The sequence below is a fragment of the Heterodontus francisci genome, chromosome 22, assembly GCF_036365525.1.
Source record: "Heterodontus francisci isolate sHetFra1 chromosome 22, sHetFra1.hap1, whole genome shotgun sequence".
Classification (NCBI taxonomy): domain Eukaryota; kingdom Metazoa; phylum Chordata; class Chondrichthyes; order Heterodontiformes; family Heterodontidae; genus Heterodontus; species Heterodontus francisci.
The window spans coordinates 38,788,487-38,815,635 of record NC_090392.1 but is presented as its reverse complement, the minus strand read 5'-3'; the positions used below and the strand labels follow the sequence as shown (position 1 = coordinate 38,815,635).

Here is a 27,149-nt window from a genome sequence, read left to right as displayed (position 1 = left end):
GCAATGCAAATTCATTCAATGGCTGCACAATCTGGGACTGTTCCACCGCTGGGATTAGGGAAAACAAGTTGAATGCGGTGGACCATTTTAATGATATTTTACCTGCATCAAATAAGTTCACTTTTATTGATGTACACTAAACGTCCCTGGCTGACATTGTTCCAGTCCACTGCTAACAGCTGATCAAAGCAGGTGTGGAATTGCTCGTGACAGCTGAGCACCAAGCGCTGAATTTCCTTCAGTTTTCAAATCCAATTCCACACATCGTGACTCAGAATCACTGCTCTGAGAGTTGGAAATCGCTGAAAATACTCAACAGGACGGGCAACTTGTGAAAACTCTTTCAATTTTTGTTGTACAGACTTTTCTTAAAACTTCAAACTGGACCATATGGCAATATAAAGCGTGTGTGTGTGTCTGTGGCTGTGGCTGTCATGGTTCTATCGAAACTGTGAGTCTTGATGTTATGAGGGCGATGCATTGTGAGTGTGTCAGTTGTAAATCTCCTTTTATTTTGATAATATATATCAGGTTCTAAATATATAAATATTGTGCACTTGAGTATTATGGGTGTATCAGTGTGCTCATTCTGAATAAATGTGTGTGTGTGTGTGCGTGTGTTTCTTCTCAATGTATTTGTGTGTATCTGTGTTGTGTATACATTTTTCTATGTGTCAAAGCAAAGTAAGAGAGCAATAAATAAGCAGAAAGTACACATAAACTCACACAATGCCACAACACGGTTCAGAAACACGCACACAAACTCACACAGTCCGACAAAACGGTTCAGAAACCCGCAGACAAACTCACACAGTCCTAGAACACCGTTCAGAGACACATTAAGCTCACAGCGTCCCACAACACGCTGCAAAGCCACACACAAACTCACACGGTCCCACAGCACGGTTCAGAGACATACACAAACTTACAGTCCCACAACACGGTTCAGACACGCACACACAATCTCACTCAGTCCCGCCGTTCATTTAAAATACCTGTCGAGCACGATAGATCTTAAAACCAGAGACGTTCACCATCCTGACTGCACATATCCATTCCAGTAGCGAAAGGGGGAGCACTGGCTCCGGCCAGTTCTGATATAGCACGAGGCTTGTCAATCAAGTCATGCTCCAACCAGCCCAGATTGAGTCACCTACCAGGTCGCAGTTTACTGTGTGTCAGAACCTGCCCCTCAGGTGTGGGAGAATCCAAGCTTAGTCTATCGGTTAAAAGGGCATGGGGGCAGATTGGCCTTTTGCCATGTGGCAGTATCCTCAATAAAAGCCTCTTTGCCTGGGAAACCGGGTCTAACGGTAGCTACCTGGAGACGAACCGTCAACATTGTGAGTGCAAAAGCAAACGAATGGTGGATGCTGGAAATCTGAAATGAAAAGAGAAAATGCAGGAAATGCGCAGCAACTCAGGCAGCACATCTGGAAAGACAAACAGTGTTAGACTTTCTGGTGGGCAGCCTTTCTTCACAACTGGATAAAGGTTAGAGATTGAACAGGTATAAAGCGAGTGCAGAGGCAGAGGGAAAGGCGAAGGGGCAAGGTCTGGGATAGGGTGGAACTGTGGCCTGGAGAGTTTGTCTGTCAGGGGAATGATTTCCGCAGCAGAACAGTGTGACATTGTTAAATGAGCTCTGTTTTGTGCTTCGTACAATTGTTGAATTGCCGCAACCGTTTTGACATTGTCCCCTTGTGAAATGGTTCTCCGACTGACGGAAAAAGTGCTGGGGAGAAATTTTGATTTGTACCACCAGATGGCAGAGATAAACGGATACCATCCCGCAGCGTCGATCTGGAAAAGCTGATGACTGGCAGCATTCTCCAGCTCACACGACCTGAGACTCGAATTCATTGAAACACTGGTTTGCAGTGTCTTGGGTGATTTTGCTGTGGTCGTCTCTGTGTCGCAATTGGCTAGCGCGTTCGGCTGTTAACCGAAAAGTTGGTGGTTTAAGCCCACCCAGGGACGTCGGCCCTTATTGAGCGTTTCACTTAGCGCCCCTGGACGTGCTTGTTCTAATCTCTGTGTTTGCATTGCTGTCTTCTTTTCCTGATTATTTAACAACGCTGCTCTGATCCATTACCTGACTGTTTCCATGCATTCATGATAAGCAATTTTCAATGAAATGAGCAAAAACCATGCACAGATGTCGAACCCATGCTAAATATATTAAGGTCGGTCGGGCTTCGAAAAAAGCAATGCAAATTAATTCAATGGCTGCACAATCTGGGACTGTTCCACTGCTGGGATTAGGGAAAACAAGTTGAATGCGGTGGACCATTTTAATGATATTTTACCTGCATCAAATAAGTTCACTTTTATTGATGTACACTAAACGTCCCTGGCTGACATTGTTCCAGTCCACTGCTAACAGCTGATCAAAGCAGGTGCGGAATTGCTCGTGACAGCTGAGCACCAAGCGCTGAATTTTCTTCAGTTTTCAAATCCAATTCCACACATCGTGACTCAGAATCACTGCTGTGAGAGTGGGAAATCGCTGCAAATACTCAACAGGACGGGCAACTTGTGAAAACTCTTTCAATTTTTGTTGTACAGACTTTTCCTAAAACTTCAATCTGGACCATATGGCAATATGAAGCGTGTGTGTGTGTCTGTGGCTGTGGCTGTCATGGTTCTATCGAAACTGTGAGTCTTGATGTTATGAGGGCGATGCATTGTGAGTGTGTCAGTTGTAAATCTCCTTTTATTTTGATAATATATATCAGGTTCTAAATATATAAATATTGTGCACTTGAGTATTATGGGTGTATCAGTGTGCTCATTCTGAATAAATGTGTGTGTGTGTGTGCGTGTGTTACTTCTCAATGTATTTGTGTGTATCTGTGTTGTGTATACATTTTTCTATGTGTCAAAGCAAAGTAAGAGAGCAATAAATAAACAGAGAGTACACATAAACTCACACACTGCCACAACACGGTTCAGAAACACGCACACAAACTCACACAGTCCGACAAAACGGTTCAGAAACCCGCAGACAAACTCACACAGTCCTCGAACACCGTTCAGAGACACATTAAACTCACAGCGTCCCATAACACGCTGCAAAGCCACACACAAACTCACACGGTCCCACAGCACGGTTCAGAGACATACACAAACTTACACAGTCCCACAACACGGTTCAGACACACACACACAATCTCACTCAGTCCCGCCGTTCATTTAAAATACCTGTCGAGCACGATAGATCTTAAAACCAGAGACGTTCACCATCCTGTCTGCACATATCCATTCCAGTAGCGAAAGGGGGAGCACTGGCTCCGGCCAGTTCTGATATAGCACGAGGCTTGTCAATCAAGTCATGCTCCACCCAGCCCAGATTGAGTCACCTACCAGGTCGCAGTTTACTGTGTGTCAGAACCTGCCCCTCAGGTGTGGGAGATTCCAAGCTTAGTCTGTCGGTTAAAAGGGCATGGGGGCAGATTGGCCTTTTGCCATGTGGCAGTATCCTCAATAAAAGCCTCTTTGCCTGGGAAACCGGGTCTAACGGTAGCTACCTGGAGACGAACCGTCAACATTGCAAAAGCAAACGAATGGTGGATGCTGGAAATCTGAAATGAAAAGAGAAAATGCAGGAAATGCGCAGCAACTCAGGCAGCACATCTGGAAAGACAAACAGTGTTAGACTTTCTGGTGGGTAGCCTTTCTTCACAACTGGATAAAGGTTAGAGATTGAACAGGTATAAAGCGAGTGCAGAGGCAGAGGGAAAGGCGAAGGGGCAAGGTCTGGGATAGGGTGGAACTGTGGCCTGGAGAGTTTGTCTGTCAGGGGAATGATTTCCGCAGCAGAACAGTGTGACATTGTTAAATGAGCTCTGTTTTGTGCTTCGTACAATTGTTGAATTGCCGCAACCGTTTTGACATTGTCCCCTTGTGAAATGGTTCTCCGACTGACGGAAAAAGTGCTGGGGAGAAATTTTGATTTGTACCACCAGATGGCAGAGATAAACGGATACCATCCCGCAGCGTCGATCTGGAAAAGCTGATGACTGGCAGCATTCTCCAGCTCACACGACCTGAGACTCGAATTCATTGAAACACTGGTTTGCAGTGTCTTGGGTGATTTTGCTGTGGTCGTCTCTGTGGCGCAATTGGCTAGCGCGTTCGGCTGTTAACCGAAAAGTTGGTGGTTTAAGCCCACCCAGGGACGTCGGCCCTTATTGAGCGTTTCACTTAGCGCCCCTGGACGTGCTTGTTCTAATCTCTGTGTTTGCATTGGTGCCTTCTTTTCCTGATTATTTAACAACGCTGCTCTGATCCATTACCTGACTGTTTCCATGCATTCATGATAAGCAATTTTCAATGAAATGAGCAAAAACCATGCACAGACGTCGAACCCATGCTAAATATATTGAGGTCGGTCGGGCTTCGAAAAAAGCAATGCAAATTCATTCAATGGCTGCACAATCTGGGACTGTTCCACCGCTGGGATTAGGGAAAACAAGTTGAATGCGGTGGACCATTTTAATGATATTTTACCTGCATCAAATAAGTTCACTTTTATTGATGTACACTAAAAGTCCCTGGCTGACATTGTTCCAGTCCACTGCTAACAGCTGATCAAAGCAGGTGTGGAACTGCTCGTGACAGCTGAGCACCAAGCGCTGAATTTTCTTCAGTTTTCAAATCCAATTCCACACATCGTGACTCAGAATCACTGCTGTGAGGGTGGGATATCGCTGCAAATACTCAACAGGACGGGCAACTTGTGAAAACTCTTGCAATTTTTGTTGTACAGACTTTTCTTAAAACTTCAAACTGGACCATATGGCAATATAAAGCGTGTGTGTGTGTCTGTGCCTGTGGCTGTCATGGTTCTATCGAAACTGTGAGTCTTGATGGGATGAGGGCGATGCATTGTGAGTGTGTCAGTTGTAAATCTCCTTTTATTTTGATAATATATATCAGGTTCTAAATATATAAATATTGTGCACTTGAGTATTATGGGTGTATCAGTGTGCTCATTCTGAATAAATGTGTGTTTGTGTGTGCGTGTGTTACCTCTCAATGTATTTGTGTGTATCTGTGTTGTGTATACATTTTTCTATGTGTCAAAGCAAAGTAAGAGAGCAATAAATAAGCAGAAAGTACACATAAACTCACACAATGCCACAACACGGTTCAGAAACATGCACACAAACTCACACAGTCCGACAAAACGGTTCAGAAACCCGCAGACAAACTCACACAGTCCTAGAACACCGTTCAGAGACACATTAAACTCACAGCGTCCCACAACACGCTGCAAAGCCACACACAAACTCACACGGTCCCACAGCACGGTTCAGAGACATACACAAACTTACACAGTCTCACAACACGGTTCAGACACGCACACACAATCTCACTCAGTCCCGCTGTTCATTTAAAATACCTGTCGAGCACGATAGATCTTAAAACCAGATACGTTCAGCATCCTGACTGCACATATCCATTCCAGTAGCGAAAGGGGGAGCACTGGCTCCGGCCAGTTCTGATATAGCACGAGGCTTGTCAATCAAGTCATGCTCCACCCAGCCCAGATTGAGACACCTACCAGGTCGCAGTTTACTGTGTGTCAGAACCTGCCCCTCAGGTGTGGGAGATTCCAAGCTTAGTCTGTCGGTTAAAAGGGCATGGGGGCAGATTGGCCTTTTGCCATGTGGCAGTATCCTCAATAAAAGCCTCTTTGCCTGGGAAACCGGGTCTAATGGTAACTACCTGGAGACGAACCGTCAACATTGTGAGTGCAAAAGCAAACGAATGGTGGATGCTGGAAATCTGAAATGAAAAGAGAAAATGCAGGAAATGCGCAGCAACTCAGGCAGCACATCTGGAAAGACAAACAGTGTTAGACTTTCTGGTGGGTAGCCTTTCTTCACAACTGGATAAAGGTTAGAGATTGAACAGGTATAAAGCGAGTGCAGAGGCAGAGGGAAAAGCGAAGGGGCAAGGTCTGGGATAGGGTGGAACTGTGGCCTGGAGAGTTTGTCTGTCAGGGGAAAGATTTCTGCAGCAGAACAGTGTGACATTGTTAAATGAGCTCTGTTTTGTGCTTCGTACAATTGTTGCATTGCCGCAACAGTTTTGACATTGTCCCCTTGTGAAATGGTTCTCCAACTGACGGAAAAAGTGCTGGGGAGAAATTTTGATTTGTACCACCAGATGGCAGAGATAAACAGATACCATCCCGCAGCGTCGATCTGGAAAAGCTGATGACTGGCAGGATTCTCCAGCTCACACGACCTGAGACTCGAATTCATTGAAACACTGGTTTGCAGTGTCTTGGGTGATTTTGCTGTGGTCGTCTCTGTGGCGCAATTGGCTAGCGCGTTCGGCTGTTAACCGAAAAGCTGGTCGTTTCAGCCCACCCAGGGACGTCGGCCCTTCTTGAGCGTTTCACTTCGCGCCCCTGGACGTGCCTTTTCTACTCTCTGTGTTTGCATTGGTGTCTTCTTTTCCTGATTATTTAACAACGCTGCTCTGATCCATTACCTGACTGTTTCCATGCATTCATGATAAGCAATTTTCAATGAAATGAGCAAAAACCATGCACAGACGTCGAACCCATGCTAAATATATTAAGGTCGGTCGGGCTTCGAAAAAAGCAATGCAAATTCATTCAATGGCTGCACAATCTGGGACTGTTCCACCGCTGGGATTAGGGAAAACAAGTTGAATGCGGTGGACCATTTTAATGATATTTTACCTGCATCAAATAAGTTCACTTATATTGATGTGCACTAAAAGTCCCTGGCTGACATTGTTGCAGTCCACTGCTAACAGCTGATCAAAGCAGTTGTGGAATTGCTCGTGACAGCTGAGGACCAAGTGCTGAATTTTCTTCAGTTTTCAAATCCAATTCCACACATCGTGACTCAGAATCACTGCTGTGAGAGTGGGAAATCGCTGCAAATACTCAACAGGACGGGCAACTTGTGAAAATTCTTTCAATTTTTGTTGTACAGACTTTTCTTAAAACTTCAAACTGGACCATATAGCAATATAAAGCGTGTGTGTGTGTCTGTGGCTGTGGCTGTCATGGTTCTATCGAAACTGTGAGTCTTGATGGGATGAGGGCGAAGCATTGTGAGTGTGTCAGTTGTAAATCTCCTTTTATTTTGATAATATATATCAGGTTCTAAATATATAAATATTGTGCACTTGAGTATTATGGGTGTATCAGTGTGCTCATTCTGAATAAATGTGTGTGTGTGTGTGTGCGTGTGTTACTTCTCAATGTATTTGTGTGTATCTGTGTTGTGTATACATTTTTCTATGTGTCAAAGCAAAGTAAGAGAGCAATAAATAAGCAGAAAGTACACATAAACTCACACAATGCCACAACACGGTTCAGAAACACGCACACAAACTCACACAGTCCGACCAAACGGTTCAGAAACCCGCAGACAAACTCACACAGTCCTAGAACACCGTTCAGAGACACATTAAACTCACAGCGTCCCACAACACGCTGCAAAGCCACACACAAACTCACACGGTCCCACAGCACGGTTCAGAGACATGCACAAACTTACACAGTCCCACAACACGGTTCAGACACGCACACACAATCTCACTCAGTCCCGCCGTTCATTTAAAATAGCTGTCGAGCACGATAGATCTTAAAACCAGAGACGTTCACCATCCTGACTGCACATATCCATTCCAGTCGCGAAAGGGGGAGCACTGGCTCCGGCCAGTTCTGATATCGCACGAGGCTTGTCAATCAAGTCATGCTCCACCCAGCCCAGTTTGAGTCACCTACCATGTCGCAATTTACTGCGTGTCAGAACCTGCCCCTCAGATGTGGGAGATTCCAAGCTTAGTCTGTCGGTTAAAAGGGCATGGGGGCAGATTGGCCTTTTGCCATGTGGCAGTATCCTCAATAAAAGCCTCTTTGCCTGGGAAACCGGGTCTAACGGTAGCTACCTGGAGACGAACCGTCAACATTGTGAGTGCAAAAGCAAACGAATGGTGGATGCTGGAAATCTGAAATGAAAAGAGAAAATGCAGGAAATGCGCAGCAACTCAGGCAGCACATCTGGAAAGACAAACAGTGTTAGACTTTCTGGTGGGTAGCCTTTCTTCACAACTGGATAAAGGTTAGAGATTGAACAGGTATAAAGCGAGTGCAGAGGCAGAGGGAAAGGCGAAGGGGCAAGGTGTGGGATAGGGTGGAACTGTGGCCTGGAGAGTTTGTCTATCAGGGGAAAGATTTCCGCAGCAGAACAGTGTGACATTGTTAAATGAGCTCTGTTTTGTGCTTCGTACAATTGTTGAATTGCCGCAACCGTTTTGACATTGTCCCCTTGTGAAATGGTTCTCTGACTGACGGAAAAAGTGCTGGGGAGAAATTTTGATTTGTACCACCAGATGGCAGAGATAAACAGATACCATCCCGCAGCGTCGATCTGGAAAAGCTGATGACTGGCAGGATTCTCCAGCTCACACGACCTGAGACTCGAATTCATTGAAACACTGGTTTGCAGTGTCTTGCGTGGTTTTGCTGTGGTCGTCTCTGTGGCGCAATTGGCTAGCGCGTTCGGCTGTTAATCGAAAGGTTGGTGGTTCAAGCCCACCCAGGGACGTCGGCCATTATTGAGTGCTTCACGTAGCGCCCCTGGACGTGCTTGTTCTATTCTCTGAGTTTGCATTGGTGCCTTCTTTTCCTGATTATTTAACAACGCTGCTCTGATCCATTACCTGACTGTTTCCATGCATTCATAGATCATACAGCACAGAACAGGCCCTTCGGCCCACAATGTTGTGCCGATCCTTTGTCCTCTGTCAAGGACAATTTAATCTATACCCCATCATTCTCCTTTATCCATATACCTATCCAAAAGCCTTTTGATAGAACATGATTCATGATAAGCAATTTTCAATGAAATGAGCAAAAACCATGCACAGACGTCGAACCCATGCTGAATATATTGAGGTCGGTCGGGCTTCGAAAAAAGCAATGCAAATTCATTCAATGGCTGCACAATCTGGGACTGTTCCACCGCTGGGATTAGGGAAAACAAGTTGAATGCGGTGGACCATTTTAATGATATTTTACCTGCATCAAATAAGTTCACTTTTATTGATGTACACTAAAAGTCCCTGGCTGACATTGTTCCAGTCCACTGCTAACAGCTGATCAAAGCAGGTGTGGAATTGCTCGTGACAGCTGAGCACCAAGCGCTGAATTTTCTTCAGTTTTCAAATCCAATTCCACACATCGTGACTCAGAATCACTGCTGTGAGGGTGGGATATCGCTGCAAATACTCAACAGGACGGGCAACCTGTGAAAACTCTTTCAATTTTTGTTGTACAGACTTTTCTTAAAACTTCAAACTGGACCATATGGCAATATAAAGCGTGTGTGTGTGTCTGTGCCTGTGGCTGTCATGGTTCTATCGAAACTGTGAGTCTTGATGGGATGAGGGCGATGCATTGCGAGTGTGTCAGTTGTAAATCTCCTTTTATTTTGATAATATATATCAGGTTCTAAATATATAAATATTGTGCACTTGAGTATTATGGGTGTATCAGTGTGCTCATTCTGAATAAATGTGTGTGTGTGTGTGCGTGTGTTACTTCTCAATGTATTTGTGTGTATCTGTGTTGTGTATACATTTTTCTATGTGTCAAAGCAAAGTAAGAGAGCAATAAATAAGCAGAAAGTACACATAAACTCACACAATGCCACTACACGGTTCAGAAACACGCACACAAACTCACACAGTCCGACAAAACGGTTCAGAAACCCGCAGACAAACTCACACAGTCCTAGAACACCGTTCAGAGACACATTAAACTCACACCGTCCCACAACACGCTGCAAAGCCACACACAAACTCACACGGTCCCACAGCACGGTTCAGAGACATACACAAACTTACACAGTCTCACAACACGGTTCAGACACGCACACACAATCTCACTCAGTCCCGCCGTTCATTTAAAATACCTGTCGAGCACGATAGATCTTAAAACCAGAGACGTTCACAATCCTGACTGCACATATCCATTCCAGTAGCGAAAGGGGGAGCACTGGCTCCGGCCAGTTCTGATATCGCACGAGGCTTGTCAATCAAGTCATGCTCCACCCAGCCCAGATTGAGTCACCTACCAGGTCGCAGTTTACTGTGTGTCAGAACCTGCCCCTCAGGTGTGGGAGATTCCAAGCTTAGTCTGTCGGTTAAAAGGGCATGGGGGCAGATTGGCCTTTTGCCATGTGGCAGTATCCTCAATAAAAGCCTCTTTGCCTGGGAAACCGGGTCTAACGGTAGCTACCTGGAGACGAACCGTCAACATTGTGAGTGCAAAAGCAAACGAATGGTGGATGCTGGAAATCTGAAATGAATAGAGAAAATGCAGGAAATGCGCAGCAACTCAGGCAGCACATCTGGAAAGACAAACAGTGTTAGATTTTCTGGTGGGTAGCCTTTCTTCACAACTGGATAAAGGTTAGAGATTGAACAGGTATAAAGCGAGTGCAGAGGCAGAGGGAAAGGCGAAGGGGCAAGGTCTGGGATAGGGTGGAACTGTGGCCTGGAGAGTTTGTCTGTCATGGGAAAGATTTCCGCAGCAGAGCAGTGTGACATTGTTAAATGAGCTCTGTTTTGTGCTTCGTACAATTGTTGAATTGCCGCAACCGTTTTGACATTGTCCCCTTGTGAAATGGTTCTCCGACTGACGGAAAAAGTGCTGGGGAGAAATTTTGATTTGTACCACCAGATGGCAGAGATAAACAGATACCATCCCGCAGCGTCGATCTGGAAAAGCTGATGACTGGCAGGATTCTCCAGCTCACACGACCTGAGACTCGAATTCATTGAAACACTGGTTTGCAGTGTCTTGCGTGATTTTGCTGTGGTCGTCTCTGTGGCGCAATTGGCTAGCACGTTCGGCTGTTAACCGAAAGGTTGGTGGTTCAAGCCCACCCAGGGACGTTGGCCGTTATTGAGCGTTTTACTTAGCGCCCCTGGACGTGCTTGTTCTACTCTCTGTGTTTGCATTGGTGTCTTCTTTTCCTGATTATTTAACAACGCTGCTCTGATCCATTACCTGACTGTTTCCATGCATTCATGATAAGCAATTTTCAATGAAATGAGCAAAAACCATGCACAGACGTCGAACCCATATATTAAGGACGGTCGGGCTTCGAAAAAAGCAATGCAAATTCATTCAATGGCTGCACAATCTGGGACTGTTCCACCGCTGGGATTAGGGAAAACAAGTTGAATGCGGTGGACCATTTTAATGATATTTTACCTGCATCAAATAAGTTCACTTTTATTGATGTACACTAAAAGTCCCTGGCTGACATTGTTCCAGTCCACTGCTGACAGCTGATCAAAGCAGGTGTGGAATTGCTCGTGACAGCTGAGCACCAAGCGCTGAATTTTCTTCAGTTTTCAAATCCAATTCCACACATCGTGACTCAGAATCACTGCTGTGAGAGTGGGAAATCGCTGCAAATACTCAACAGGACGGGCAACTTGTGAAAACTCTTTCAATTTTTGTTGTACAGACTTTTCTTAAAACTTCACACTGGACCATATGGCAATATAAAGCGTGTGTGTGTCTGTGGCTGTGGCTGTGATGGTTCTATCGAAACTGAGAGTCTTGATGTTATGAGGGCGATGCATTGTGAGTGTTTCAGTTGTAAATCTCCTTTTATTTTGATAATATATATCAGGTTCTAAATATATAAATATTGTGCACTTGAGTATTATGGGTGTATCAGTGTGCTCATTCTGAATAAATGTGTGTGTGTGTGTGCGTGTGTTACTTCTCAATGTATTTGTGTGTATCTGTGTTGTGTATACATTTTTCGATGTGTCAAAGCAAAGTAAGAGAGCAATAAATAAGCAGAAAGTACACATAAACTCACACAATGCCACAACACGGTTCAGAAACAAGCACACAAACTCACACAGTCCGACAAAACGGTTCAGAAACCCGCAGACAAACTCACACAGTCCTGGAACACCGATCAGAGACATATTAAACTCACACCGTGCCACAACACGCTGCAAAGCCACACACAAACTCACACGGTCCCTCAGCACGGTTCAGAGACATACACAAACTTACACAGTCCCACAACACGGTTCAGACACGCACACACAATCTCACTCAGTCCCGCCGTTCATTTAAAATACCTGTCGAGCACGATAGATCTTAAAACCAGAGACGTTCACCATCCTGACTGCACATATCCATTCCAGTAGCGAAAGGGGGAGCACTGGCTCCGGCCAGTTCTGATATAGCACGAGGCTTGTCAATCAAGTCATGCTCCACCCAGCCCAGATTGAGTCACCTACCAGGTCGCAGTTTACTGTGTGTCAGAACCTGCCCCTCAGGTGTGGGTGATTCCAAGCTTAGTCTGTCGGTTAAAAGGGCATGGGGGCAGATTGGCCTTTTGCCATGTGGCAGTATCCTCAATAAAAGCCTCTTTGCCTGGGGAACCGGGTCTAACGGTAGCTACCTGGAGACGAACCGTCAACATTGTGAGTGCAAAAGCAAACGAATGGTGGATGCTGGAAATCTGAAATGAAAAGAGAAAATGCAGGAAATGCGCAGCAACTCAGGCAGCATATCTGGAAAGACAAACAGTGTTAGACTTTCTGGTGGGTAGCCTTTCTTCACAACTGGATAAAGGTTAGAGATTGAACAGGTATAAAGCGAGTGCAGAGGCAGAGGGAAAGGCGAAGGGGCAAGGTCTGGGATAGGGTGGAACTGTGGCCTGGAGAGTTTGTCTGTCAGGGGAAAGATTTCCGCAGCAGAACAGGGTGACATTGTTAAATGAGCTCTGTTTTGTGCTTCGGACAATTGTTGAATTGCCGCAACCGTTTTGACATTGTCCCCTTGTGAAATGGTTGTCCGACTGACGGAAAAAGTGCTGGGGAGAAATTTTGATTTGGACCACCAGATGGCAGAGATAAACAGATACCATCCCGCAGCGTCGATCTGGAAAAGCTGATGACTGGCAGGATTCTCCAGCTCACACGACCTGAGACTCGAATTCATTGAAACACTGGTTAGCAGTGTCTTGCGTGATGTTGATGTGGTCGTCTCTGTGGCGCAATTGGCTAGTGCGTTCGGCTGTTTATCGAAAGGTTGGTGGTTCAAGCCCACCCAGGGTGAGACGCCGGCCCTTATTGAGCGTTTCACTTAGCGCCCCTGGACGTGCTTGTTCTACTCTCTGTGTTTGCATTGGTGTCTTCTTTTCCTGATTATTTAACAACGCTTCTCTGATCCATTACCTGACTGTTTCCATGCATTCATGATAAGCAATTTTCAATGAAATGAGCAAAAACCATGCACAGACGTCGAACCCATATATTAAGGACGTTCGGGCTTCGAAAAAAAGCAATGCAAATTCATTCAATGGCTGCACAATCTGGGACTGTTCCACCGCTTGGATTAGGGAAAACAAGTTGAATGCGGTGGACCATTTTAATGATATTTTACCTGCATCAAATAAGTTCACTTTTATTGATGTACACTAAACGTCCCTGGCTGACATTGTTCCAGTCCACTGCTGACAGCTGATCAAAGCAGGTGTGCAATTGCTCGTGACAGCTGAGCACCAAGCGCTGAATTTTCTTCAGTTTTCAAATCCAATTCCACACATCGTGACTCAGAATCACTGCTGTGAGAGTGGGAAATCGCTGCAAATACTCAACAGGACGGGCAACTTGTGAAAACTCTTTCACTTTTTGTTGTGCAGACTTTTCTTAAAACTTCAAACTGGACCATATGGCAATATAAAGCGTGTGTGTGTGTCTGTGTCTGTGGCTGTGATGGTTCTATCGAAACAGAGAGTCTTGATGTTATGAGGGCGATGCATTGTGAGTGTGTCAGTTGTAAATCTCCTTTTATTTTGATAATATATATCAGGTTCTAAATATATAAATATTGTGCACTTGAGTATTATGGGTGTATCAGTGTGCTCATTCTGAATAAATGTGTGTGCGTGTGTGCGTGTGTTACTTCTCAATGTATTTGTGTGTATCTGTGTTGTGTATACATTTTTCTATGTGTCAAAGCAAAGTAAGAGAGCAATAAATAAGCAGAAAGTACACATAAACTCACACAATGCCACAACACGGTTCAGAAACAAGCACACAAACTCACACAGTCCGACAAAACGGTTCAGAAACCCGCAGACAAACTCACACAGTCCTGGAACACCGATCAGAGACATATTAAACTCACACCGTGCCACAACACGCTGCAAAGCCACACACAAACTCACACGGTCCCTCAGCACGGTTCAGAGACATACACAAACTTACACAGTCCCACAACACGGTTCAGACACGCACACACAATCTCACTCAGTCCCGCCGTTCATTTAAAATACCTGTCGAGCACGATAGATCTTAAAACCAGAGACGTTCACCATCCTGACTGCACATATCCATTCCAGTAGCGAAAGGGGGAGCACTGGCTCCGGCCAGTTCTGATATAGCACGAGGCTTGTCAATCAAGTCATGCTCCACCCAGCCCAGATTGAGTCACCTACCAGGTCGCAGTTTACTGTGTGTCAGAACCTGCCCCTCAGGTGTGGGTGATTCCAAGCTTAGTCTGTCGGTTAAAAGGGCATGGGGGCAGATTGGCCTTTTGCCATGTGGCAGTATCCTCAATAAAAGCCTCTTTGCCTGGGGAACCGGGTCTAACGGTAGCTACCTGGAGACGAACCGTCAACATTGTGAGTGCAAAAGCAAACGAATGGTGGATGCTGGAAATCTGAAATGAAAAGAGAAAATGCAGGAAATGCGCAGCAACTCAGGCAGCATATCTGGAAAGACAAACAGTGTTAGACTTTCTGGTGGGTAGCCTTTCTTCACAACTGGATAAAGGTTAGAGATTGAACAGGTATAAAGCGAGTGCAGAGGCAGAGGGAAAGGCGAAGGGGCAAGGTCTGGGATAGGGTGGAACTGTGGCCTGGAGAGTTTGTCTGTCAGGGGAAAGATTTCCGCAGCAGAACAGGGTGACATTGTTAAATGAGCTCTGTTTTGTGCTTCGGACAATTGTTGAATTGCCGCAACCGTTTTGACATTGTCCCCTTGTGAAATGGTTGTCCGACTGACGGAAAAAGTGCTGGGGAGAAATTTTGATTTGGACCACCAGATGGCAGAGATAAACAGATACCATCCCGCAGCGTCGATCTGGAAAAGCTGATGACTGGCAGGATTCTCCAGCTCACACGACCTGAGACTCGAATTCATTGAAACACTGGTTAGCAGTGTCTTGCGTGATGTTGATGTGGTCGTCTCTGTGGCGCAATTGGCTAGCGCGTTCGGCTGTTTATCGAAAGGTTGGTGGTTCAAGCCCACCCAGGGTGAGACGTCGGCCCTTATTGAGCGTTTCACTTAGCGCCCCTGGACGTGCTTGTTCTACTCTCTGTGTTTGCATTGGTGTCTTCTTTTCCTGATTATTTAACAACGCTGCTCTGATCCATTACCTGACTGTTTCCATGCATTCATGATAAGCAATTTTCAATGAAATGAGCAAAAACCATGCACAGACGTCGAACCCATATATTAAGGACGTTCGGGCTTCGAAAAAAAGCAATGCAAATTCATTCAATGGCTGCACAATCTGGGACTGTTCCACCGCTTGGATTAGGGAAAACAAGTTGAATGCGGTGGACCATTTTAATGATATTTTACCTGCATCAAATAAGTTCACTTTTATTGATGTACACTAAACGTCCCTGGCTGACATTGTTCCAGTCCACTGCTGACAGCTGATCAAAGCAGGTGTGCAATTGCTCGTGACAGCTGAGCACCAAGCGCTGAATTTTCTTCAGTTTTCAAATCCAATTCCACACATCGTGACTCAGAATCACTGCTGTGAGAGTGGGAAATCGCTGCAAATACTCAACAGGACGGGCAACTTGTGAAAACTCTTTCACTTTTTGTTGTGCAGACTTTTCTTAAAACTTCAAACTGGACCATATGGCAATATAAAGCGTGTGTGTGTGTCTGTGTCTGTGGCTGTGATGGTTCTATCGAAACAGAGAGTCTTGATGTTATGAGGGCGATGCATTGTGAGTGTGTCAGTTGTAAATCTCCTTTTATTTTGATAATATATATCAGGTTCTAAATATATAAATATTGTGCACTTGAGTATTATGGGTGTATCAGTGTGCTCATTCTGAATAAATGTGTGTGCGTGTGTGCGTGTGTTACTTCTCAATGTATTTGTGTGTATCTGTGTTGTGTATACATTTTTCTATGTGTCAAAGCAAAGTAAGAGAGCAATAAATAAGCAGAAAGTACACATAAACTCACACAATGCCACAACACGGTTCAGAAACAAGCACACAAACTCACACAGTCCGACAAAACGGTTCAGAAACCCGCAGACAAACTCACACAGTCCTAGAACACCGTTCAGAGACACATTAAACTCACACCGTCCCACAACACGCTGCAAAGCCACACACAATCTCACACGGTCCCACAGCACGGTTCAGAGACATACACAAACTTACACAGTCCCACAACACGGTTCAGACACGCACACACAATCTAACTCAGTCCCGCCGTTCATTTAAAATACCTGTCGAGCACGATAGATCTTAAAATCAGAGACGTTCACAATCCTGACTGCACATATCCATTCCAGTAGCGAAAGGAGGAGCACTGGCTCCGGCCAGTTCTGATATAGCACGAGGCTTGTGAATCAAGTCATGCTCCACCCAGCCCAGATTGAGTCACCTACCAGGTCGCAGTTTACTGTGTGTCAGAACCTGCCCCTCAGGTGTGGGAGATTCCAAGCTTAGTCTGTCGGTTAACAGGGCATGGGGGCAGATTGGCCTTTTGCCATGTGGCAGTATCCTCAAAAAAAGCCTCTTTGCCTGGGAAACCGGGTCTAACGGTAGCTACCTGGAGACGAACCGTCAACATTGTGAGTGCAAAAGCAAACGAATGGTGGATGCTGGAAATCTGAAATGAAAGAGAAAATGCAGGAAATGCGCAGCAACTCAGGCAGCACATCTGGAAAGACAAACAGTGTTAGACTTTCTGGTGGGTAGCCTTTCTTCACAACTGGATAAAGGTTAGAGATTGAACAGGTATAAAGCGAGTGCAGAGGCAGAGGAAAAGGCGAAGGGGCAAGGTGTGGGATCGGGTGGAACTGTGGCCTGGAGAGTTTGTCTGTCAGGGGAAAGATTTCCGCAGCAGAACAGTGTGACATTTTTAAATGAGCTCTGTTTTGTGCTTCGTACAATTGTTGAATTGCCGCAAACGTTTTGACATTGTCCCCTTGTGAAATGGTTCTCCGACTGACGGAAAAAGTGCTGGGGAGAAATTTTGATTTGTACCACCAGATGGCAGAGATAAACAGATACCATCCCGCAGCGTCGATCTGGAAAAGCTGATGACTGGCAGGATTCTCCAGCTCACACGACCTGAGACTCGAATTCATTGAAACACTGGTTTGCAGTGTCCTGCGTGATTTTGCTGTGGTCGTCTCTGTGGCGCAATTGGCTAGCGCGTTCGGCTGTTAACCGAAAGGTTGGTGGTTCAAGCCCACCCAGGGACGTCGGCCGTTATTGAGCGTTTTACTGAGCGCCCCTGGACGTGCTTGTTCTACTCTCTGTGTTTGCATTGGTGTCTTCTTTTCCTGATTATTTAACAACGCTGCTCTGATCCATTACCTGACTGTTTCCATGCATTCATGATAAGCAATTTTCAATGAAATGAGCAAAAACCATGCACAGACGTCGAACCCATATATTAAGGACGGTCGGGCTTCGAAAAAAGCAATGCAAATTCATTCAATGGCTGCACAATCTGGGACTGTTCCAGCGCTGGGATTAGGGAAAACAAGTTGAATGCGGTGGACCATTTTAATGATATTTTACCTGCATCAAATAAGTTCACTTTTATTGATGTACACTAAAAGTCCCTGGCTGACATTGTTCCAGTCCACTGCTGACAGCTGATCAAAGCAGGTGTGGAATTGCTCGTGACAGCTGAGCACCAAGCGCTGAATTTTCTTCAGTTTTCAAATCCAATTCCACACATCGTGACTCAGAATCACTGCTGTGAGAGTGGGAAATCGCTGCAAATACTCAACAGGACGGGCAACTTGTGAAAACTCTTTCAATTTTTGTTGTACAGACTTTTCTTAAAACTTCAAACTGGACCATATGGCAATATAAAGCGTGTGCGTGTCTGTGGCTGTGATGGTTCTATCGAAACTGAGAGTCTTGATGTTATGAGGGCGATGCATTGTGAGTGTGTCAGTTGTAAATCTCCTTTTATTTTGATAATATATATCAGGTTCTAAATATATAAATATTGTGCACTTGAGTATTATGGGTGTATCAGTGTGCTCATTCTGAATAAATGTGTGTGTGTGTGTGCGTGTGTTACTTCTCAATGTATTTGTGTGTATCTGTGTTGTGTATACATTTTTCTATGTGTCAAAGCAAAGTAAGAGAGCAATAAATAAGCAGAAAGTACACATAAACTCACACAATGCCACAACACGGTTCAGAAACACGCACACAATCTCACACAGTCCGACAAAACGGTTCAGAAACCCGCAGACAAACTCACACAGTCCTAGAACACCGTTCAGAGACACATTAAACTCACACCGTCCCACAACACGCTGCAAAGCCACACACAAACTCACACGGTCCCACAGCACGGTTCAGAGACATACACAAACTTACACAGTCCCACAACACGGTTCAGACACGCACACACAATCTCACTCAGTCCCGCCATTCATTTAAAATACCTGTCGAGCACGATAGATCTAAAAACCAGAGACGTTCACCATCCTGACTGCACATATCCATTCCAGTAGCGAAAGGGGGAGCACTGGCTCCGGCCAGTTCTGATATAGCACGAGGCTTGTCAATCAAGTCATGCTCCACCCAGCCCAGATTGAGTCACCTACCAGGTCGCAGTTTACTGAGCGTCAGAACCTGCCCCTCAGGTGTGGGAGATTCCAAGCTTAGTCTGTCGGTTAAAAGGGCATGGGGGCAGATTGGCCTTTTGCCATGTGGCAGTATCCTCAATAAAAGCCACTTTGCCTGGGAAACCGGGTCTAACGGTAGCTACCTGGAGACGAACGGTCAACATTGTGAGTGCAAAAGCAAACGAATGGTGGATGCTGGAAATCTGAAATGAAAAGAGAAAATGCAGGAAATGCGCAGCAACTCAGGCAGCACATCTGGAAAGACAAACAGTGTTAGACTTTCTGGTGGGTAGCCTTTCTTCACAACTGGATAAAGGTTAGAGATTGAACAGGTATAAAGCGAGTGCAGAGGCAGAGGGAAAGGCGAAGGGGCAAGGTGTGGGATCGGGTGGAACTGTGGCCTGGAGAGTTTGTCTGTCAGGGGAAAGATTTCCGCAGCAGAACAGTGTGACATTGTTAAATGAGCTCTGTTTTGTGCTTCGTACAATTGTTGAATTGCCGCAACCGTTTTGACATTGTCCCCTTGTGAAATGGTTCTCCGACTGACGGAAAAAGTGCTGGGGAGAAATTTTGATTTGTACCACCAGATGGCAGAGATAAACAGATACCATCCCGCAGCGTCGATCTGGAAAAGCTGATGACTGGCAGGATTCTCCAGCTCACACGACCTGAGACTCGAATTCATTGAAACACTGGTTTGCAGTGTCTTGCATGATTTTGCTGTGGTTGTCTCTGTGGCGCAATTGGCTAGCGCGTTCGGCTGTTAACCGAAAGGTTGGTGGTTCAAGCCCACCCAGAGACATCGGCCCTTATTGAGCGTTCCACTTAGCGCCTCTGGACGTGCTTGTTCTACTCTCTGTGTTTGCATTGGTGTCTTCTTTTCCTGATTATTTAACAACGCTGCTCTGATCCATTACCTGACTGTTTCCATGCATTCATGATAAGCAATTTTCAATGAAATGAGCAAAAACCATGCACAGACGTCGAACCCATATATTAAGGTCGGTCGGGCTTCGAAAAAAGCAATGCAAATTCATTCAATGGCTGCACAATCTGGGACTGTTCCACCGCTGGGATTAGGGAAAACAAGTTGAATGCGGTGGACCATTTTAATGATATTTTACCTGCATCAAATAAGTTCACTTTTATTGATGTACACTAAAAGTCCCTGGCTGACATTGTTCCAGTCCACTGCTGACAGCTGATCAAAGCAGGTGTGGAATTGCTCGTGACAGCTGAGCACCAAGCGCTGAATTTTCTTCAGTTTTCAAATCCAATTCCACACATCGTGACTCAGAATCACTGCTGTGAGAGTGGGAAATCGCTGCAAATACTCAACAGGACGGGCAACTTGTGAAAACTCTTTCAATTTTTGTTGTACAGACTTTTCTTAAAACTTCAAACTGGACCATATGGCAATATAAAGCGTGTGTGCGTGTCTGTGGCTGTGGCTGTGATGGTTCTATCGAAACTGAGAGTCTTGATGTTATGAGGGCGATGCATTGTCAGTGTGTCAGTTGTAAATCTCCTTTTATTTTGATAATATATATCAGGTTCTAAATATATAAATATTGTGCACTTGAGTATTATGGGTGTATCAGTGTGCTCATTCTGAATAAATGTGTGTGTGTGTGTGCGTGTGTTACTTCTCAATGTATTTGTGTGTATCTGTGTTGTGTATACATTTTTCTGTGTCAAAGCAAAGTAAGAGAGCAATAAATAAGCAGAAAGTACACATAAACTCACACAATGCCACAACACGGTTCAGAAACATGCTCACAAACTCACACAGTCCGACAAAACGGTTCAGAAACCCGCAGACAAACTCACACAGTCCTAGAACACCGTTCAGAGACACATTAAACTCACAGCGTCCCACAACACGCTGCAAAGCCACACACAAACTCTCACGGTCCCGCAGCACGGTTCAGAGACATACACAAACTTACACAGTCCCACAACACGGTTCAGACACGCACACACAATCTCACTCAGTCCCGTCGTTCATTTAAAATACCTGTCGAGCACGATAGATCTTAAAACCAGAGACGTTCACCATCCTGACTGCACATATCCATTCCAGTAGCGAAAGGGGGAGCACTGGCTCCGGCCAGTTCTGATATAGCACGAGGCTTGTCAATCAAGTCATGCTCCACCCAGCCCAGATTGAGTCACCTACCAGGTCGCAGTTTCCTGTGTGTCAGAACCTGCCCCTCAGGTGTGGGAGATTCCAAGCTTAGTCTGTCGGTTAAAAGGGCATGGGGGCAGATTGGCCTTTTGCCATGTGGCAGTATCCTCAATAAAAGCCTCTTTGCCTGGGAAACCGGGTCTAACAGTTGCGACCTGGAGATGAACCGTCAACATTGTGAGTGCAAAAGCAAACGAATGGTGGATGCTGGAAATCTGAAATGAAAAGAGAAAATGCAGGAAATGCGCAGCAACTCAGGCAGCACATCTGGAAAGACAAACAGTGTTAGACTTTCTGGTGGGTAGCCTTTCTTCACAACTGGATAAAGGTTAGAGATTGAACAGGTATAAAGCGAGTGCAGAGGCAGAGGGAAAGGCGAAGGGGCAAGGTGTGGGTAGGGTGGAACTGTGGCCTGGAGAGTTTGTCTGTCAGGGGAAAGATTTCCGCAGCAGAACAGTGTGACATTGTTAAATGAGCTCTGTTTTGTGCTTCGTACAATTGTTGAATTGCCGCAACCGTTTTGACATTGTCCCCTTGTGAAATGGTTCTCCGACTGACGGAAAAAGTACTGGGGAGAAATTTTGATTTGTACCACCAGATGGCAGAGATAAACGGATACCATCCCGCAGCGTCGATCTGGAAAAGCTGATGACTGGCAGGATTCTCCAGCTCACACGACCTGAGACTCGAATTCATTGAAACACTGGTTTGCAGTGTCCTGCGTGATTTTGCTGTGGTCGTCTCTGTGGCGCAATTGGCTAGCGCGTTCGGCTGTTAACCGAAAGGTTGGTGGTTCAAGCCCACCCAGGGACGTCGGCCGTTATTGAGCGTTTTACTTAGCGCCCCTGGACGTGCTTGTTCTACTCTCTGTGTTTGCATTGGTGTCTTCTTTTCCTGATTATTTAACAACGCTGCTCTGATCCATTACCTGACTGTTTCCATGCATTCATGATAAGCAATTTTCAATGAAATGAGCAAAAACCATGCACAGACGTCGAACCCAGATTTTAAGGACGGTCGGGCTTCGAAAAAAGCAATGCAAATTCATTCAATGGCTGCACAATCTGGGACTGTTCCACCGCTGGGATTAGGGAAAACAAGTTGAATGCGGTGGACCATTTTAATGATATTTTACCTGCATCAAATAAGTTCACTTTTATTGATGTACACTAAAAGTCCCTGGCTGACATTGTTCCAGTCCACTGCTGACAGCTGATCAAAGCAGGTGTGGAATTGCTCGTGACAGCTGAGCACCAAGCGCTGAATTTTCTTCAGTTTTCAAATCCAATTCCACACATCGTGACTCAGAATCACTGCTGTGAGAGTGGGAAATCGCTGCAAATACTCAACAGGACGGGCAACTTGTGAAAACTCTTTCAATTTTTGTTGTACAGACTTTTCTTAAAACTTCAAACTGGACCATATGGCAATATAAAGCGTGTGTGTGTGTCTGTGGCTGTGGCTGTGATGGTTCTATCGAAACTGAGAGTCTTGATGTTATGAGGGCGATGCATTGTCAGTGTGTCAGTTGTAAATCTCCTTTTATTTTGATAATATATATCAGGTTCTAAATATATAAATATTGTGCACTTGAGTATTATGGGTGTATCAGTGTGCTCATTCTGAATAAATGTGTGTGTGTGTGCGTGTGTTACTTCTCAATGTATTTGTGTGTATCTGTGTTGTGTATACATTTTTCTGTGTCAAAGCAAAGTAAGAGAGCAATAAATAAGCAGAAAGTACACATAAACTCACACAATGCCACAACACGGTTCAGAAACACGCACACAAACTCACACAGTCCGACAAAACGGTTCAGAAACCCGCAGACAAACTCACACAGTCCTAGAACACCGTTCAGAGACACATTAAACTCACAGCGTCCCACAACACGCTGCAAAGCCACACACAAACTCACACGGTCCCGCAGCACGGTTCAGAGACATACACAAACTTACACAGTCCCACAACACGGTTCAGACACGCACACACAATCTCACTCAGTCCCGTCGTTCATTTAAAATACCTGTCGAGCACGATAGATCTTAAAACCAGAGACGTTCACCATCCTGACTGCACATATCCATTCCAGTAGCGAAAGGGGGAGCACTGGCTCCGGCCAGTTCTGATATAGCACGAGGCTTGTCAATCAAGTCATGCTCCACCCAGCCCAGATTGAGTCACCTACCAGGTCGCAGTTTCCTGTGTGTCAGAACCTGCCCCTCAGGTGTGGGAGATTCCAAGCTTAGTCTGTCGGTTAAAAGGGCATGGGGGCAGATTGGCCTTTTGCCATGTGGCAGTATCCTCAATAAAAGCCTCTTTGCCTGGGAAACCGGGTCTAACAGTTGCGACCTGGAGATGAACCGTCAACATTGTGAGTGCAAAAGCAAACGAATGGTGGATGCTGGAAATCTGAAATGAAAAGAGAAAATGCAGGAAATGCGCAGCAACTCAGGCAGCACATCTGGAAAGACAAACAGTGTTAGACTTTCTGGTGGGTAGCCTTTCTTCACAACTGGATAAAGGTTAGAGATTGAACAGGTATAAAGCGAGTGCAGAGGCAGAGGGAAAGGCGAAGGGGCAAGGTGTGGGTAGGTTGGAACTGTGGCCTGGAGAGTTTGTCTGTCAGGGGAAAGATTTCCGCAGCAGAACAGTGTGACATTGTTAAATGAGCTCTGTTTTGTGCTTCGTACAATTGTTGAATTGCCGCAACCGTTTTGACATTGTCCCCTTGTGAAATGGTTCTCCGACTGACGGAAAAAGTGCTGGGGAGAAATTTTGATTTGTACCACCAGATGGCAGAGATAAACAGATACCATCCCGCAGCGTCGATCTGGAAAAGCTGATGACTGGCAGGATTCTCCAGCTCACACGACCTGAGACTCGAATTCATTGAAACACTGGTTTGCAGTGTCCTGCGTGATTTTGCTGTGGTCGTCTCTGTGGCGCAATTGGCTAGCGCGTTCGGCTGTTAACCGAAAGGTTGGTGGTTCAAGCCCACCCAGGGACGTCGGCCGTTATTGAGCGTTTTACTTAGCGCCCCTGGACGTGCTTGTTCTACTCTCTGTGTTTGCATTGGTGTCTTCTTTTCCTGATTATTTAACAACGCTGCTCTGATCCATTACCTGACTGTTTCCATGCATTCATGATAAGCAATTTTCAATGAAATGAGCAAAAACCATGCACAGACGTCGAACCCATATATTAAGGACGGTCGGGCTTCGAAAAAAGCAATGCAAATTCATTCAATGGCTGCACAATCTGGGACTGTTCCAGCGCTGGGATTAGGGAAAACAAGTTGAATGCGGTGGACCATTTTAATGATATTTTACCTGCATCAAATAAGTTCACTTTTATTGATGTACACTAAAAGTCCCTGGCTGACATTGTTCCAGTCCACTGCTGACAGCTGATCAAAGCAGGTGTGGAATTGCTCGTGACAGCTGAGCACCAAGCGCTGAATTTTCTTCAGTTTTCAAATCCAATTCCACACATCGTGACTCAGAATCACTGCTGTGAGAGTGGGAAATCGCTGCAAATACTCAACAGGACGGGCAACTTGTGAAAACTCTTTCAATTTTTGTTGTACAGACTTTTCTTAAAACTTCAAACTGGACCATATGGCAATATAAAGCGTGTGCGTGTCTGTGGCTGTGATGGTTCTATCGAAACTGAGAGTCTTGATGTTATGAGGGCGATGCATTGTGAGTGTGTCAGTTGTAAATCTCCTTTTATTTTGATAATATATATCAGGTTCTAAATATATAAATATTGTGCACTTGAGTATTATGGGTGTATCAGTGTGCTCATTCTGAATAAATGTGTGTGTGTGTGTGCGTGTGTTACTTCTCAATGTATTTGTGTGTATCTGTGTTGTGTATACATTTTTCTATGTGTCAAAGCAAAGTAAGAGAGCAATAAATAAGCAGAAAGTACACATAAACTCACACAATGCCACAACACGGTTCAGAAACACGCACACAATCTCACACAGTCCGACAAAACGGTTCAGAAACCCGCAGACAAACTCACACAGTCCTAGAACACCGTTCAGAGACACATTAAACTCACACCGTCCCACAACACGCTGCAAAGCCACACACAAACTCACACGGTCCCACAGCACGGTTCAGAGACATACACAAACTTACACAGTCCCACAACACGGTTCAGACACGCACACACAATCTCACTCAGTCCCGCCGTTCATTTAAAATACCTGTCGAGCACGATAGATCTAAAAACCAGAGACGTTCACCATCCTGACTGCACATATCCATTCCAGTAGCGAAAGGGGGAGCACTGGCTCCGGCCAGTTCTGATATAGCACGAGGCTTGTCAATCAAGTCATGCTCCACCCAGCCCAGATTGAGTCACCTACCAGGTCGCAGTTTACTGAGCGTCAGAACCTGCCCCTCAGGTGTGGGAGATTCCAAGCTTAGTCTGTCGGTTAAAAGGGCATGGGGGCAGATTGGCCTTTTGCCATGTGGCAGTATCCTCAATAAAAGCCACTTTGCCTGGGAAACCGGGTCTAACGGTAGCTACCTGGAGACGAACGGTCAACATTGTGAGTGCAAAAGCAAACGAATGGTGGATGCTGGAAATCTGAAATGAAAAGAGAAAATGCAGGAAATGCGCAGCAACTCAGGCAGCACATCTGGAAAGACAAACAGTGTTAGACTTTCTGGTGGGTAGCCTTTCTTCACAACTGGATAAAGGTTAGAGATTGAACAGGTATAAAGCGAGTGCAGAGGCAGAGGGAAAGGCGAAGGGGCAAGGTGTGGGATCGGGTGGAACTGTGGCCTGGAGAGTTTGTCTGTCAGGGGAAAGATTTCCGCAGCAGAACAGTGTGACATTGTTAAATGAGCTCTGTTTTGTGCTTCGTACAATTGTTGAATTGCCGCAACCGTTTTGACATTGTCCCCTTGTGAAATGGTTCTCCGACTGACGGAAAAAGTGCTGGGGAGAAATTTTGATTTGTACCACCAGATGGCAGAGATAAACGGATACCATCCCGCAGCGTCGATCTGGAAAAGCTGATGACTGGCAGGATTCTCCAGCTCACACGACCTGAGACTCGAATTCATTGAAACACTGGTTTGCAGTGTCCTGCGTGATTTGGCTGTGGTCGTCTCTGTGGCGCAATTGGCTAGCGTGTTCGGCTGTTAACCGAAAGGTTGGTGGTTCAAGCCCACCCAGGGACGTCGGCCGTTATTGAGCGTTTTACTTAGCGCCCCTGGACGTGCTTGTTCTACTCTCTGTGTTTGCATTGGTGTCTTCTTTTCCTGATTATTTAACAACGCTGCTCTGATCCATTACCTGACTGTTTCCATGCATTCATGATAAGCAATTTTCAATGAAATGAGCAAAAACCATGCACAGACGTCGAACCCAGATTTTAAGGACGGTCGGGCTTCGAAAAAAGCAATGCAAATTCATTCAATGGCTGCACAATCTGGGACTGTTCCACCGCTGGGATTAGGGAAAACAAGTTGAATGCGGTGGACCATTTTAATGATATTTTACCTGCATCAAATAAGTTCACTTTTATTGATGTACACTAAAAGTCCCTGGCTGACATTGTTCCAGTCCACTGCTGACAGCTGATCAAAGCAGGTGTGGAATTGCTCGTGACAGCTGAGCACCAAGCGCTGAATTTTCTTCAGTTTTCAAATCCAATTCCACACATCGTGACTCAGAATCACTGCTGTGAGAGTGGGAAATCGCTGCAAATACTCAACAGGACGGGCAACTTGTGAAAACTCTTTCAATTTTTGTTGTACAGACTTTTCTTAAAACTTCAAACTGGACCATATGGCAATATAAAGCGTGTGTGTGTGTCTGTGGCTGTGGCTGTGATGGTTCTATCGAAACTGAGAGTCTTGATGTTATGAGGGCGATGCATTGTCAGTGTGTCAGTTGTAAATCTCCTTTTATTTTGATAATATATATCAGGTTCTAAATATATAAATATTGTGCACTTGAGTATTATGGGTGTAT

The 27,149-nt window shown here is 45.3% G+C and overlaps 9 non-coding genes across 9 annotated transcripts; all 9 read left to right on the top strand.

Annotated features, from left to right (window-relative positions):
* The first annotated feature begins 1,906 nt into the window (after window positions 1–1,906).
* trnan-guu (transfer RNA asparagine (anticodon GUU)) lies at window positions 1,907–1,980 on the top strand. Its single transcript has one exon. It is a non-coding gene; the product is annotated as a tRNA-Asn (tRNA).
* Window positions 1,981–4,109: 2,129 nt separating this feature from the next.
* Window positions 4,110–4,183, top strand: trnan-guu (transfer RNA asparagine (anticodon GUU)). The gene has a single exon. It is a non-coding gene; the product is annotated as a tRNA-Asn (tRNA).
* A 4,346-nt stretch (window positions 4,184–8,529) lies between these two features.
* trnan-guu (transfer RNA asparagine (anticodon GUU)) lies at window positions 8,530–8,603 on the top strand. The gene has a single exon. It is a non-coding gene; the product is annotated as a tRNA-Asn (tRNA).
* Window positions 8,604–10,882: 2,279 nt separating this feature from the next.
* Window positions 10,883–10,956, top strand: trnan-guu (transfer RNA asparagine (anticodon GUU)). The gene has a single exon. It is a non-coding gene; the product is annotated as a tRNA-Asn (tRNA).
* A 6,539-nt stretch (window positions 10,957–17,495) lies between these two features.
* On the top strand, window positions 17,496–17,569 carry trnan-guu (transfer RNA asparagine (anticodon GUU)). The gene has a single exon. It is a non-coding gene; the product is annotated as a tRNA-Asn (tRNA).
* Window positions 17,570–19,689: 2,120 nt separating this feature from the next.
* trnan-guu (transfer RNA asparagine (anticodon GUU)) lies at window positions 19,690–19,763 on the top strand. The gene has a single exon. It is a non-coding gene; the product is annotated as a tRNA-Asn (tRNA).
* Window positions 19,764–21,888: 2,125 nt separating this feature from the next.
* trnan-guu (transfer RNA asparagine (anticodon GUU)) lies at window positions 21,889–21,962 on the top strand. The gene has a single exon. It is a non-coding gene; the product is annotated as a tRNA-Asn (tRNA).
* A 2,123-nt stretch (window positions 21,963–24,085) lies between these two features.
* trnan-guu (transfer RNA asparagine (anticodon GUU)) lies at window positions 24,086–24,159 on the top strand. The gene has a single exon. It is a non-coding gene; the product is annotated as a tRNA-Asn (tRNA).
* A 2,120-nt stretch (window positions 24,160–26,279) lies between these two features.
* On the top strand, window positions 26,280–26,353 carry trnan-guu (transfer RNA asparagine (anticodon GUU)). The gene has a single exon. It is a non-coding gene; the product is annotated as a tRNA-Asn (tRNA).
* Window positions 26,354–27,149: the final 796 nt, after the last annotated feature.